Here is a 14174-nt window from a genome sequence, read left to right on the forward strand (position 1 = left end):
CGTGGCCCTTTTATTTTTCATCTAACACATTGGGGAAAGAGTTATATTTTGCTTCACTAATTCAAGAGCAACTCCAAGAACTGTCAAGAAGTATTTGCTTAATGACAAAAAATACCATTAAAATTTCAAACAGAAGATTCATCCCTATCTTTTTCTTTTCTATCTTTTATAGTGTTCTAGTTATAGTTTATATCTGTGTCTGAATTTGGTGGTATTATCTCTTTATCAAAGGAGGTCATACAAATACCATATGGTATCACTTACATGTGGCATCTAAAATATGACACAAATGAACTTATCTACAAAACAGAAACAGACTCAAAGATACAGGGAGCAGACTTGTTGCCAAGGGGGAGGATTGGTCCGGGAGGGATGGATTGGGAATTTGGGATTAGCAGATGCAAACTATTATATAGAGAATAGCTAAACAACAAGGTCCTACTGTACAGCACAGAGAACTATATTCAATATCCTGTGATAAACCATAAAGGAAAATAATATGAAAAAGAGTGAATCACTTTGCTGTACAGTACTTCAATAAAAAAATTTTTTTTATAAAAGGAGGTCATAGATACTCCACTTGAGATTTTTAAAAATAAAATAGATGGCAAACTCTCGAAAACAATTTAGCTTTAATCCAACTTAAAGGCAGAAAAATGGTGGCATTTTCCGTTCCCATGATTTATGCATAATTTTCTCATTTCCACAGGAACATTTCTAAATTTTGCACTTAGAGAAAATTACCTAGGTTATTTTTAGCCATAACTAATGTGTCAAAATTACTCCCACTTTAATATATTACACTGCTAATTTACAAAATTCATTTATCAAGTAAGTTCTTAGAAGGAAGGAACAGATAAAATGTAAATGTACTGATCTTGTATGTTGATAAGTCACTGTTCTATAATAACATCTCAAACTTGACTTCATATGCCAAAGCAGAGTCCCTGAAAAATTATGTTTCGCTTTAAGACATTTTTTGATGATTCTGAATGTCTTTTATTGAGTACTAATTAATGCGACAAATTTCTGACAAAAACATTTCTACTTTACTAATTCTAGAGGCGTTTTTAATGTGAGACAAGAGTTGTCTTACTGAATCACATCAGAATATTCAAGAGGACATGCAACATTTCAAAAAGAAATTGATTTGCTGTAAGTTGTGAAAAGGTGGGTTTTAGAGCATTTTAGCTGAATTCTTTTAATTGAGTGGTGGCAACAAAACTCTCTAGTGGTATAGGTCTTTAAAAAAAGGGTCAAACATGTTTCTTGTCACTATGGAAAAAGTAACTCATTCATTTGTCAAATTTGCGAGCTGTCACCAGCACGGCAAGAAAGAAAGGATTCATATGCTTTATTAAGTTCCATATTTGTTTATGTTTCATCCTTCATCTGTTATGCCAAAGCAAAGATACAGGTATTCGAAGATCATGGTTATTAAAGAAAGTCATCATGACAACAAAATATAAAAGTTCCATTTTCCCATGTTCATCAGCATGGTTCTCAAATATTAGGTCAGTAGCAATAAATCCCAATCTAAATAAAGATATATGAAAAGCTCAATATGTTCTTTTAAACTGTGTAATACATTTATTCCTATTGCATTAATATTCAATAACATGTTCAATACTATACTATAAGACTTTAAATATAACATACTATTTAAAGGGTACATGTTAAGAGCATGACTGGCAAAAAATTTACTACCAATTTATATTTAGCTACTGATTATTATTTATCAAATTATATGTACTACATTATGACAAATTTCTGAAAGATGGGTCAGGTTTCTTAAGAATGCATGGGAGGAATTGTGCACATCATTTTAAAACATCTTCAACTTATGATAATTTAATTGAATTATTTTTTTAAATTTCCTGGAGATAAGTACCTTAGAAATATTTCAAAGGGGGAAACAAAATAAAAAAATATATACTTATGTAATATATGCTTTAAGACTTCTACAAATTGTGTGAAAGCGTGTGTGTGGGTTTAAGCATAAAAGGGCACAAGTAAAGAAAATACTAAAATTGAAACCATAGTACTTCCCTGGAGGTCCAGTAGTTGAGACTCTGTGCTTCCACTGCAGGGGATATGGGTTCAGTCCCTGGTGGGGGAACTAAGATCCCACAGGCCATGCAGTGCAGCCAAAAAAAAAAAAAAAAAAAAAATTGAAAACGTAGAAGGAAGATATAATTTACAGAATAATCTGATTCATTTCAGTCATTGTTAAACACTTTGGTAAAGTAGAAAACACATATAAAAAATAAGAGGTCAAATGATTTCTAGATTTCACAAACTGGCTATTTTAAAAGATTAAATAATTCTAGACTTCTAATTTTGTAATGTTTATTCCTTTTGGGAAATATTTTTACTGGTTACAAAATTTGGTAAACAGAAATGTTCAGATTATATTGAAATTTAAATATTTTCAAATTAAAAATTTTAAGTATATATATTTGCATGCTAGTGATATTTAGACATTTAAAGTATTTAGAATTTGAAATAAACAATATTATATAAATTTATATTATTTTATTACATTACTTCATATTGCAAATACATCCAAAATATAAATATATATTAATATATAAATTTTTATATATTATATATTATAATTATATAAAGTTGCAAATATTTTAAATAAATAATGTTTTCTCTCTGGGTATATTAATTAAAAAATAAACTTATAGAGCTAAACTATAAATTTATATAATCTAAAGAAGAGTTTGCCATTCTATTTATGTATCTTTGTTGTTAATCTCTTCAGGTGTTATTTCATATGCTAGTTACTGATTTACTAAATCCCTTTGGCAAATTTACATTGAAATATTTTATTAAAATTAGTAACCCGATTAAAATTATTTGTAATGAACTAGAATTGAAACAATAATAAATGCCTTTCACAGTTTGCATTGCTTAATTTATAGTTTTGTGTAATTTCATATTTGATGAATTAGCCTTCTTACTTCATGTAATAGATATAATAGATTACAAATTAATATGTGTACATGTAATAGATATAGTAGATCACAAATTAATATGTGTTTGTATTCATAATATGCTCAATAGTTTACTTTTTTTAGTAGTATTTTTGTAACATTCTTAATTACTTAAACTTTTTCACTCTAAGAAATTTTGAAAGTCAATAGAAAGTTTGATAGCCAAAAAAACCTGGCAAAGAGGAAGAAAATAAAATAATTATGTCAACTTTAATAATAGATTGTCCTTCAAAGAAACATATAGTTTTATTGACATATGTGAAAAGCTCCATACAGAATATCATTTACTAAGAAATAAATAATTTATTATTTTAAAAATATTTACTCTATAAATATTTTTCTCATATCTTTAAGGTTGATAACTTTACTGCTCATAGCATCTGACAGTAGAGAGGTAAATACAGAAAAAAACTTAAGAAACAAAATCCTGGAGAAAGAAAAAAAAGCAGTAATGCTACATTCCTCCCAAGAAACTTGTTTTAAATTTTCTAGATATAAGCAACTTTTATTTTCCTCAATCTGAACTGTAGAGATGGCAAACTGATTTTTGTTTTAGAGAATGTTCAATGCACATGTCAAGTTTTAAAATTTTTAGGAAATTTTCCTTATGAAGTGCAAATTAGCAGAGTTTTTCAAGTACTTTTTGGCCCTATTTTCATTGAGTTAATTTATATATTCAATACATGCCTGATTATCACATTCTTACCTGTGTATCTTCAAGTTCAATAAGCTCTGCAGAAACAAATTCAAAATTCACATGAAACACATGAGGAATAGTAGGAGAGTTTGTCCCGATTTTGTTTCACAGGCTTCTCATCAAACCTTATATGTGCCGCATTGCTCTGAGTTACAGACGCTTGTGCTTTTAGTACCAAGACCTTCAGTATGTCACTGCTTACTGAATGCTATTTTGGGTTCTCTGAGCAGAGCCATGAACACTGAGCCTTTGTGCAAAATATCATAAGGGCATTCTGATGTCCGTTCATAGTCTGGGATTAATATGCAGACAGCTCCAGCAAGTAGCATGAGCTGATTTTTTTCACCCTTTTTTGCTAACAACAACCAAAAAGAAAATAAAGTACTTATTGGCTTGAGGTGATAAGGAGGGAATTCAACTTATGTAAGAGAATTCTGCAAGTGGAAAGGACATGCCCTCTACTTGGGGATTAGCTGATGAAACAAATGATCAATTTAAACCGGGCACAGAAGTTACTACAAAGAGAAAAGCTTTTTAACTGTGAGTCTATGCCTTCTGGCTGCTCCTTAATTCAGTCTTTCTATTCAGGAATAAAGTAAAATACAGAAAGAGAGGGCAATGTCTAAATTATAATCCTCTTCTTTTCCTTGGTTTATGCATTACCTAAATATAGTTATTGTATTAAATTTATAATTAGAATTTGTTATAGTTATTTATTATGAAATATATAATATTATACTCCACTGTTTACTCAAGTTGTTTTTAGTTAAAAATCATCTTTTAACCAAATCAGAGAGAGGTTAAAAAAATGTGAACAGTGTCTAACACTATGATTGATGTATATAAAATTTAATATTTTTATGGTTTACATATGCAATTATTGTTAGGAGACAGCTTCAAATTTCAGAAATATACTTGAGTCCTACAATATCGGGAGTATATACATGTTCATTGTATTTTTTATCATAACAGTGGAAGGAAAGTAGGAAAAAGATTACAACCAACGTTAGTGAGAACTAAATAGATTACATGACGTCTGATTCATGCTTACTCCGTTTTTCAATTCATAAAAACCAAATTTCATTTGTTACCATTTGCTAAATAAATAGACGTTAGATACCTCTGTACCATGTGGCAAAACCAAACAAGAATAAGTTAAATAAGTTTTTTCCCAAGAGCTATTTTTTAAATTTTAATTGTGGTAAGAACACTTAACATGAGAGTTACCCTCTTGACAAATTGTAAAGTGCACAGTACAGTCTTGTAAACTAGCAGCACAACATTGTACAGCAGATCTCTAGAACTTTCTCATCTTGTATAACGGAAACTTTATACCCATTGAACAACGGCTCCCCATTTCCACCTGCCCCCAGGCCCCATCAACTTCCATTCTACCCTCTGCTTCTGAGTTTGACAAATTAAGACACCTCATATAAGTGGACTCATGCAATATAGCCTTCTGTGAATGCCTCATTTCACTTGCATAATGTTCTCTAGATTCATCCATGTTCTAGTGTTTGGGTAAGGATCTAACATCTTATGGAGTATTGTTTCCTGCCTTGATACAGTATCCAGATCCACTCTGAACTGCAATTACACTTTTTCAACCTGACAGCCTGGTGCCACAAGATGTCCTGAGGGCTTATCTTAAGGCAAAAGAGAACAAGTGTGGATCAGCATTTTCTACACCGATTGTTATAATACCACTAAAAGGACAATCAGGACTGTAGGAAATCCACTGAGACAGTATTAAACTTTCTAAAGAAGGTACAGTTTGAAACTATATATTTTACGTAGAATACCATTAACAGCAAGTTTTGATTTCATTAAGGGAAGAGCTGTCATAAAACACATGTAAAGTGACCAACTAGATTTGATTTTAATATAGCACAAAGTACTATAAATTACTAAAAAATGCTTGTCCTCCCTGTGGGACAGATAGGCTGGAATCCAGCAAGTCTCTACAGGTATGCCAAAACCAAGAATGTAGACTTGGCTGGACTGAGGGGACTCAAATAAGCTCAAATAAGCTTAGTCATCAAATAAGCTTAGGGATTACTTCTAGTGCGTTTTCCTCATATCAGGAGAAAAGTCTTTTTCAGGAGTGTGAGGGAAAAGAAGTAGTGCACGGAACATGACTGTATAAGAATGGAGAGTCTCAGAATTAAGTACAACACTATCCATAGGAGAGCCAAAGCCATTACACTACGGGTTATTGGAGGTCTCCACACCATAGAACAAACGTAAGGCAGGGTGGACAATTCCTGTGACACAGACGCTGTTTCATAACTACACAGAAACATTCTAGTAAACAACTGTCAGCTTTCACATGCAATCTGGGGGAATTCTACAAATGTCATCTGCCAGCAGGCTGATGAAAAGAGCATGAAGTTTTAGAAGCATTCAAGCCAGGATTGAATTGAGTCAATCTAAATAAAGATTTAAATTAAAATAGTACAATTCATCAATGCTCTGATGAGCCATCAGTTTCTTTTTTAAAAGAAGATAATTAAGGAATGTAAATCCATTGACTAGCCGCAGACTGGACCAGCTAATGAAGTTCAGATCTAACAGCAGGCAGAGGACAAAAGCCAAATGTTATTCAAGTTCTGACCCATCCCTTGAGATAAAACTTCATTCATAAAGTTTAGGTCTACCTACATCACAGCATAGATGATCAAGGTGACTTTAATTAGATATAAAGGCTCTAATCAGCTGTGGTCTGGATGATAGAATTTAAGGTCTACATCCTGATCATCACAGTCTTGGAGCATACTATTATTTATTATTTATTATAATAATATATTAGTATTATAATAAAATTATATTCATGAACGGTTTTGGAAAGACTCATAATGTATTAAGATAGAAATAATTGAGAAATGTATTAACTGTATGTCACAGTATCAATTAGGATTCTTTTGGCTGCCATAGAAACAACAATACAAATTAAAGTTTAAATAATGGATTAAACCTTGGAGAAATGTGGAACATACATAGAAAAATGAAATAGGCTTAGATTTAGTTGGATCCAGTGGTTTCACACTGCAATCAGTTTTCCAGGTCTGTTTGCTCTCCTCTGGTGCTTAAGAGTAAGTAAGTGTTTCCCCAAGAGTGTCCCAAACACTCCCCTTTTACCTTATTGACTAATATAATCATTTGTCCATATCTGAACAAATTATGCCAAAGAGAAAAGCTTAGAACCATTAAGCCATTCCTGCACCTGGGAGTAAGAACTACCTGGTAAATAGATTAATGTCAGCTAATCAAGGTTAGATTGTTGAATCTAGTTGGCAATCAACAGTATTCACTATAGACATGTATGTAAAATAGCTTTTTAAAAAGCTGAAAATAAAAATTTTTTTTCTGTGAATGACTTTTAGATGGTATTCTTTTCTAATTGTCCAATTTAATGTATTTTCTTTTCTTTTTTTTTGAAATTGTGAGCATATATCACAATGATAAATAGAAGATAAAATAAAATGAATAACAATAAAAATGACAGTAAAACACTAGTTAATCCATATATTTCAAACAATGGCAAAATCCTTTTTTGTTAAACTCAGAAAACTTGGCTCCTAGTAAAGAAACATTCTATTGAATACGGCAACATTTTGTATGGTCTTAGAAGATTTACCTTTTGAAGTCTAGTTGCAGTAGCCATTGATTTGCTCTAATTAAAATGTTTCTGTTCATATATCTATATTTTCTTCTTTTATTTTTTGTTTTGTTTTGTTATTTTTTTTTATTTCCTGTGGGCAGAACTTACTCTGTAGCTCTGCATCTAAGAAATAATTTTGTTTGGTTAAACTACACAAACCCCATGATAGAGGAAATTGACATTGAATAATACATAAATAACAAAAGTCCCATTCTATAAAAAAAGTATTTTAGTAACTGGTAATACATAAAAACTTTATAATAATGGAATTCAGAAGTACAACCCCAGAAAGGTAAAATTATCCCTCTTGACCACTGGCTCTTCAGCTATCTATCTATCCATCTATCTACCTATCAGTCATCTATCATTTTTCCTTTTGCAAGACATTGTGTTCAAGGTTATAGTTACATAAAGACAAATAAGACTCTGACCAACCATCTCTTGAAAATGTAAAGCACACATCATTTTTAAGCATAAAACAAGATGCTTAACAAAATGAAATTTAAAAAAAAAAGAAAATCCAATAAAATCACTTTGAAAGAGAGGAATGTTAACCTCCACTGACTATGTGATGAGATGTGATATACGTGTTATTTAATCAAGAGAGAATTTAATCATGAGAGAATTTTAGAACATAACAGCTGTTTGCAGACTGAGCTGTACTGTACGAGATGTCCTGACTATTGTTTAAGTTCCCTGAAATATAATGGTACCTCTAAGACATTTCTGCATTTTATGAAAGATTTTGCATATATCTATATAAAGAAAAATCCTGTTTAAGTGGCATATATTTAAATTAATGAAAATTAGTCACTGGAAACTAGTAGTGTTTTAATGTTAATTAAAGGACAATCTTTCTCCACATCAGGATCTGCAAACTAAGACGCCAATTGCCAAATACACCCAGCTTTCTGTTTTTATAAACAAAAAAAGTTTTATTGAAACACAATCATTCTCCTTTGTTTACGTATTGTCTAAATTGTCTGTGGCTGTTTTCATACTCTAAGGGCAGAGTTGAGTAGTTGCAGCAGAGATTCTTGACCTACAAAATCTAAACTATTTACCCTGGGACTTCCCTGGTGGTGCAGTGGTTGCGAATCCGCCTGCCAATGCAGGGAACACGGGTTCGATCCCTGGTCCAGGAAGATCCCACATGCTGGAGCAACTAAGTTCGTAGTCCACAGCTACTGAGCCTACATGCCACAACTACTGAAGCCCGTGTACCTACAGCCCGTGCTCTGCAATGAGAGGCGACCACAATGAGAAACCTGCGCACTGCAATGAAGAGTAGCGCCCACTCGGTGCAACTAGAGAAAGCCTGTGCGTAGCAATGAAGACCCAATGCAGCCAAAAATAAATAAATTTCAAAAATATAAAATTAAATAAAATAAAATATTTACCCTGGCCATTTACAGGAAAAGTTTACCACCTTCTGATTTATATTCATGTGATGTAGTGATTTTAAGTTCATATTTATAGCATAGTTTACTTAAAAATTAAATTACATGCATTTGATCAATAGATAAATAAGCACACATAAATAAACAAAAATCTACACAGCAGCAATCATCTTGCCTGTCGGTGGGTCAATGAATTAATATGGTTGAATAAAATGTTAGCTTTTATAAATATAGCTTAAATATTTTATATTTACCTAAAATATATACATTCAGGTTAATTTTATACATATATTTTGCCCTAGGGTGTCAAGGCATTTTCTTTGAGATATTATCCTCGGAATGGGTCTCTGCATATTTTTCTATAAAACACATTCATCATATGTCTATGTTTTCCAGTTTGTTTAAGAATAAAGAAGGAGAAGCCTTCTGGGAAGATGGCGGAAGAGTAAGACGCGGAGATCACCTTCCTCCCCACAGATACACCAGTAATACATCTAAACGTGGAACAACTCCTACAGAACACCTACTGAATGCTGGCAGAAGACCTCAGACCTCCCAAAAGGCAAGAAACCCCCCACGTACCTGGGTAGGGCAAAAGAAAAAAGAATAAACAGAGACAAAAGGATAGGGATGGGACCTGCACCAGTGGGAGGGAGCCGTGAAGGAGGAAAGGTTTCCACACACTAGGAAGCCCCTTCGCGGGCGGAGACTGCGGGTGGCAGAGGTGGAAGCTTCGGAGCCGCGGAGGAGAGCACAGCAACAGGGATGCGGAGGAAAAAGCGGAGAGATTCCCGCAGAGGGTCGATGCCGACCGACACTCACCAGCCCGAGAGGTTTGTCTGCTCACCCGCCGGGGCGGGCAGGGCTGGGAGCTGAGGCTCGGGCTTCAGTCGGAGCGCAGGGAGAGGACTGGGGTTGGCGGCATGAACACAGCCTGAAGGGGTTAGTGTGCCACGGCTAGCCGGGAGGGAGTCCAGGAAAAAGTCTGGACCTGCCGAAGAGGCAAGAGACTTTTTCTTCCGTCTTTGTTTCCTGGTGCGCGAGGAGAGGGGATTAAGAGCGCTGCTTAAAGGAGCTCCAGAGACGGGCGCGAGCCGCAGCTAAAAGCGCAGACCACAGAGACGGGCATGAGATGCTAAGGCTGCTGCTGCCGCCACCAAGAAGCCTGTGTGCGAACACACGTCACTATCCACACCACCCGTCCCGGGAGCCTGTGCAGCCCGCCACTGCCAGGGTCCCGGGATCCAGGGACAACTCCCCTGGGAGAACGCACGACGCACCTCAGGCTGGTGCAACGTCACGCCGGCCTCTGCCGCCGCAGGCTCGCCCCGCACTCCGTGACCCTCCCTCCCCCCGGCCTGAGTGAACCAGAGACCCCGAAACAGCAGCTCCTTTAACCCTGTCCTGTCTGAGCGAAGAACAGATGCCCTACGGCAACCTACATGCACAGGCGGGTCCAAATCCAAAGCTGAGCACCTGTGAGCTGTGAGAACAAAGAAGAGAAAGGGAAATCTCTCCCAGCAGGCTCAGAAGCAGCAGATTAAAGCTCCACAATCAACTTGATGTACCTGCATCTGTGGAATACATGAATGGACAACGAATCATCCCAAATTAAGGAGGTGGACTATGAGACCAAGATTTATGATTTTTTCCTCTTTTTGTGTGTATGTGTGTGCTTCTGTGTGAGATTTTGTCTGTATAGCTTTGCTTCCACCATTTGTCCTAGGTTTCTATCCATCCGTTTTTTTTGTGTTTTTAAAAATTTTTTTTCTTAATAATAATTTTTTAATTTTAATAACTTTATTATATTTTATCTTACTTTATTTTACTTTATCTTCTTTCTTTTTTTCCTTCCTTTCCTCCTTCCTTCCTCCCTCCCTACCTTCTTTCTTTCTTTCTACTTCTACTAATTCTTTCTTTCTACTTTTTTTCCCTTTTATGCTGAGCCGTGTGGATGAAAGCCTCTTGGTGCTGCAGCCAGGAGTCAGTGCTGTGCCTCTGAGGTGGGAGAGCCAACGTCAGGACACTGGTCCACAAGAGACCTCCCAACTCCAGCTCCATATAATATCAAATGGCGAAAAACTCCCAGATATCTCGTCTCAACACCAGCACCCAGCTTCACTCAATGACCAGCAAGCTACAGTGCTGGACATCCTATGCCAAACACCTAACAAGACAGGAACACAACCCCACCCATTAGCAGAGAGGCTGCTTAAAATCATAATAAGTCCACAGACACCCCAAAACACACCACCATATGTGGACCTGCCCACCAGAAAGACAAGATCCAGCCTTATCCACCAGAACACAGGCACTAGTCCCCTCCACCAGGAAGCCTACACAAACCAATGAACCAACTTTAGCCACTGGGGACAGACACCAAAAACAAAGGGAACTACGAACCTGCAGCCTGCAAAAAGGAGACCCCAAACACAGTAAGATAAGCAAAATGAGAAGACAGAAAAATGCACAGCAGATGAAGGTGCAAGATAAAAACCCACCAGACCTAAAAAATGAAGAGGAAATAGGCAGTCTACCTGAAAAAGAATTCAGAATAATGATAGTAAAGATGATCCAAAATCTTGGAAATAGAATAGACAAAATGCAAGAAACATTTAACAAGGACCTAGAAGAACTAAAGATGAAACAAACAATGATGAACACAATAAATGCAATTAAAAATACTATAGATGGGATCAATAGCAGAATAACTGAGGCAGAAGAGCGGATAAGTGACCTGGAAGATAAAATAGTGGAAATAACTACTGCACAGCAGAATAAAGAAAAAAGAATGAAAAGAACTGAGGACAGTCCCAGAGACCTCTGGGACAACATTAAATGCACCAACATTCGAATTATAGGGGTTCCAGAAGAAGAGAAATAGAAAGGGACTGAGAAAATATTTGAAGAGATTATAGTTGAAAACTTTCCTAATATGGGAAAGGAAATAGTTAATCAAGTCCAGGAAGCACAGAGAGTCCGATACAGGATAAATCCAAGGAGAAATACGCCAAGACACATATTAATCAAACTGTCAAAAATTAAATACAAAGAAAACATATTAAAAGCAGCAAGGGAAAAACAACAAATAACACACAAGGGAATCCCCATAAGGTTAACAGCTGATCTTTCAGCAGAAACTCTGCAAGCTAGAAGGGACTGGCAGGACATATTTAAAGTGGTGAAGGAGAAAAACTTGCAACCAAGATTACCCAGCAAGGATCTCATTCAGATTTGATGGAGAAATTAAAACCTTTACAGACAAGCAAAAGCTGAGAGAGTTCAGCACCACCAAACCAGCTTTAAAACAACTGCTAAAGGAACTTCTCGAGGCAAGAAACACAAGAGAAGGAAAAGACCTACAATAACGAACCCAAAACAATTAAGAAAATGGGGATAGGAACATACACATCGATAATTACCTTAAATGTTAATGGACTAAATGCTCCCACCAAAAGACACAGATTGGCTGAATGGATACAAAAACAAGACCCATATATTTGCTGTCCACAAGAGACCCACTTCAGACCTAGAGACACATACAGACTGAAAGTGAGGGGATGGAAAAAGATATTTCATGCAAATGGAAACCAAAAGAAAGCTGGAGTAGCAATTCTCATATCAGACAAAATGGACTTTAAAATAAAGACTATTAGAAAAGACAAAGAAGGACACTATATAATGATCAAGGGATTGATCCAAGAAGATATAACAATTGTAAATATTTATGCACCCAACATAGGAGCACCTCAATACATAAGGCAAATACTAACAGCCATAAAAGGGGAAATTGACAGTAACACATTCATAGTAGGGGACTTTAACACCCCACTTTCACCAATGGACAGATCATCCAAAATGAAAATAAATAAGGAAACACAAACTTTAAATGATACATTAAACAAGATGGACTTCATTGATATTTATAGGACATTCCATCAAAAAACAACAGAATACACATTTTTCTCAAGTGCTCATGGAACATTCTCCAGGATAGATCATATCTTGGGTCACAAATCAACCCTTGGTAAATTTAAGAAAATTGAAATTGTATCAAGTATCTTTTCTGACCACAACGCCATGAGACTAAATATCAATTACAGGAAAAGATCTGAAAAAAATACAAACACATGGAGGCTCAACAATACACTACTTAATAACAAAGTGATCGCTGAGGAAATCAAAGAGGAAATAAAAATATACCTAGAAACAAATGACAATGGAGACACAACAACCCAAAATCTATGGGATGCAGCAAAAGCAGTTCTAAGAGGGAAGTTTATACCAATATAATCCTACCTTAAGAAACAGGAAACATCTTGAATAAACAACCTAACCTTGCACCTAAAGCAATTCGAGAAAGAAGAACAAAAAAATCCCAAAGTTAGCGGAAGGAAAGAAATCATAAAAATCAGATCAGAAATAAATGAAAAAGAAATGAAGGAAAGGATAGCAGAGATCAATAAAACTAAAACTGGTTCTTTGAGAAGATAAACACAATGGATAAACCATTAGTCAGACACATCAAGAAAAAAAGGGAGAAGACTCAAATCAATAGAATTAGAAATGAAAAAGAAGTAACAACTGACACTGCAGAAATACAAAAGATCATGAGAGATTACTACAAGCAACTCTATGCCAATAAAATGGAAAACCTGGATGAAATTGACAAATTCTTGGAAATGCACAACGTGCCAAGACTGAATCAGGAAGAAATAGAAAATATGAACAGAGCAATCATCAGCACTGAAATTGAAACTGTGATTAAAAATCTTCCAACAAACAAAAGCCCAGGACCAGATGGCTTCACAGGCGAATTCTATGAAACATTTGGAGAAGAGCTAACACCTATCCTTCTCAAACTCTTCCAAAATATGGCAGAGGGAGGAACACTCCCAAACTCATTCTACAAGGCCACCGTTACCCTGATACCAAAACCAGACAAGGATGTCACAAAGAAAGAAAACTACAGGCCAATATCACAGATGAACATAGATGCAAAAATCCTCAACAAAATACTAGCAAACAGAATCCAACAGCACATTAAATGGATCATACACCATGACCAACTGGGATTTATTCAGGGATGCAAGGATTCTTCAATATATGCAAATCAATCAATGTGATATACCATATTAACAAATTGAAGGAGAAAACCATATGATCATCTCAATAGATGCAGAGAAAGCTTTTGACAAAATTCATCACCCATTTATGATAAAAACCCTACAGAAAGTAGGCATAGAGGGAATTTTCCTCAACATAATAAAGGCCATATATGACAAACCCACAGCCAACATCATCCTCAATGGTGAAAAACTGAAACCATTTCCACTAAGGTCAGGAACAAGACAAGGTTGCCCACTCTCACCACTCTTATTCAACATAGTTTTGGAAATTTCAGCCACAGCAAT

At 35.4% G+C, this 14174-nt stretch overlaps 1 protein-coding gene across 5 annotated transcripts in view; it reads right to left on the minus strand.

Moving 5' to 3' along the window:
- CDH19 (cadherin 19) overlaps window positions 1–3879 on the minus strand; it is an 85565-nt gene extending 81686 nt beyond the window's left edge. For all 5 annotated transcript variants that reach the window (XM_073790802.1, XM_073790800.1, XM_073790801.1 and 2 more), the window contains exon 1: window positions 3709–3879. The gene's annotated coding sequence lies outside the window, so the exon portion shown is untranslated. The remainder of the gene's footprint in view (window positions 1–3708) is intronic.
- Between the last annotated feature and the right edge of the window lie 10295 nt (window positions 3880–14174).

The sequence above is a fragment of the Tursiops truncatus genome, chromosome 13 (genome assembly GCF_011762595.2).
Source record: "Tursiops truncatus isolate mTurTru1 chromosome 13, mTurTru1.mat.Y, whole genome shotgun sequence".
NCBI classification, from domain to species: domain Eukaryota; kingdom Metazoa; phylum Chordata; class Mammalia; order Artiodactyla; family Delphinidae; genus Tursiops; species Tursiops truncatus.